The following is a 2,130-nucleotide window of genomic DNA, read 5'->3' as shown; positions in this document are numbered from 1 at the left end:
GATGCCGAAGCATGCCCTGGGTGAGGGGGGTGGTCGAGGGATCCTTCCCACGGTTTATGGTGGATAGTAGCAGGTCGCCCCCACAAGCCCTTGCGAGTCCCGCAGACGGTCCCAGAGGCTGACCCGTTTGGTATCTCCTCACTGTAAGATTTTAAAGCCAGATACACGCACCTACGGAGCTAAAACATTGTATAATAGGTTTTTAGGACACGTTATGTCTCTTGGGACCCCTCCCTCCCCTCCCTAGGGAATAGTGCTTCAAATCGATGCTCCTCAATGTGTTAACTGGGTTGAGGAAAATACATTAGGGTTAGGTAACGACTTCGGGGTTAGGGTAACCATTTCTTAGGGTTAGGGTAACAATTTCTTAGGGTTAGAGTATCGATTTCTTAGGGTTAGAGTAACGAAACTAGGGCTTTAGAATTTCAAATTCGCCTACACTCAGGGATGTGGCCGCTTTACAGCCTGAACCTGGCCGATAACAAGCAGAATTTCGACCCCATTTCCTCGTCTACGACCATACCACAGGGAAAGCACCGGTTCTCGTCCGATCACCGAAGTTAAGCCCTGTCGGGCGGGGTTAGTACTTGGATGGGTGACCGCCTGGGAATACCCCGTGTTGTAGGCTTCAATTTTTTGTCTTGCGAACATCTCTAAACGTTTTATCCCAATAAATAGCTCTCCATACACCACAATTTCACATAGAGAGCCGTAGGTGAGTGAGGAACAAAATCAAAGCAAAAAACGAGGGGGGAAAACACCTTTTTGTCAAAAATCGGCCAGCTAATGGCGAAAACTCTAGTGCGATCGACTTTTCTTACAGAGCGCGCGCGAGCGAGTGAGCACGCGCGAGATGAACAGTTTATGATGTCAAATTCTACTTCTGTGATATCAAATCATTCCAAATAACGAACGAAAAAATGAATAGGAAAAAAACGCACACTTCTGAGACGCAGTTTTAAGCCATCGTGACGTGGCAAAACACTCGCACACTTCCAAGAGGAGGCGCGCGAAAAACGGCACTGAAAGTCGACAATGGTTGGATTCAGACTGCAAACGAATCGGGAAAAAGGTTCGATACTTTTACTACTCTGCTAGTTTGTTTCCTTCCCTCGTTCATTCGTTCACTCGCTTGCTCGCACAAAGGATACACTAACGATAGCAATAGCATTTCTAAAAGCGGCTCCAGTGACAATAAACCGCTCAAAAGGTTCAAAGTGTACTCACGGTCCAAGTCGAATGCCCTTCTATGCTCGCTCGCTCGGTCGATCGGCCGTTTGGTTTCCTTTCATTTCCTTTCCCTTCGCGCGCATAGCACAGCACGGCACGGCACGCACAACCTGCAAATACAAACGAACAGGACTTTACACACAATAGAGCAGACAGGCCTTGAACAAAACAGCCAGCAAAGTTACGCACCGCCCCGAAACTCACCTTGTTTCCTTCCTCCAGTCTCTCCAATGCACTTCTACCCCTCCAAACGTGCCAACACCTTGGCCAGTTGTGCGTCCTTTGCTTTCTTTGCAAGTCTACCGGTCCACTGCAAAAGCAAAAATACCCTCGATAGTCAGTAAGAGGGCCATATAGACATAGTTTGGATGACTTTTGCGGGGACGAGCGCGAACGCAGGTCCCCACTACCAGAAATTATACGCTCGAGTTACCCACATTTGGGGTAATCGCAAGGGTCAACCCAGTCGAAGTGCAATGAAAGGGCCTCGCCTTGAGAGGACTGCCTCCTTGATCACAGTACCTCCCGCGTCAGGTAAGTATGCTTTTTCAGCGTCTGCCCTCGGTGAAAAAATCCACTTACCCCTAGGTCCTTGTGGTAGTGCTTTGCGCACTTCAGAAAACGTAGGCCAGCGGCCGTTCCTGCCATTGTCTGTTGTCTGAATTATCATCCCTCTTTCACCTCTTCCCCCTCTAAGGGCGGGCGGGGCTCCTGTAAACATAAAAGAATGCTATACCGTTGACTTTGTTTTGGATTGAATGTGTCTTCCCCAGAGGGAAGTGGGCCGCACTCGGAGGTAGTGCTATACCGAGGCAACCCGTGGCTGGGACGAGGCAAGCCTCTTTTCCACAGCCCAGTTCCAAAAATCAGTTTAATATATGAGCTGCTCAATGAGCAGCG

General features: G+C 49.1%; 2 non-coding genes and 1 pseudogene across 2 annotated transcripts; 1 reads left to right on the top strand and 2 right to left on the bottom strand.

The window, feature by feature from the left end:
- Nucleotides 1-509: 509 nt before the first annotated feature.
- LOC136278422 (5S ribosomal RNA) lies at nt 510-628 on the top strand. Its single transcript, XR_010716306.1, has one exon. It is a non-coding gene; the product is annotated as a 5S ribosomal RNA (ribosomal RNA).
- A 980-nt stretch (nt 629-1,608) lies between these two features.
- On the bottom strand, nt 1,609-1,772 carry LOC136278441 (U1 spliceosomal RNA). Its single transcript, XR_010716323.1, has one exon. It is a non-coding gene; the product is annotated as a U1 spliceosomal RNA (small nuclear RNA).
- A 232-nt stretch (nt 1,773-2,004) lies between these two features.
- LOC136278414 (U2 spliceosomal RNA) lies at nt 2,005-2,130 on the bottom strand (annotated as a pseudogene).

This window comes from Pocillopora verrucosa, unplaced genomic scaffold (genome assembly GCF_036669915.1).
Source record: "Pocillopora verrucosa isolate sample1 unplaced genomic scaffold, ASM3666991v2 scaffold_100, whole genome shotgun sequence".
In the NCBI taxonomy this organism is placed as follows: Eukaryota; Metazoa; Cnidaria; class Anthozoa; order Scleractinia; family Pocilloporidae; genus Pocillopora; species Pocillopora verrucosa.
This window is presented reverse-complemented; position numbering and strand designations above follow the sequence as displayed.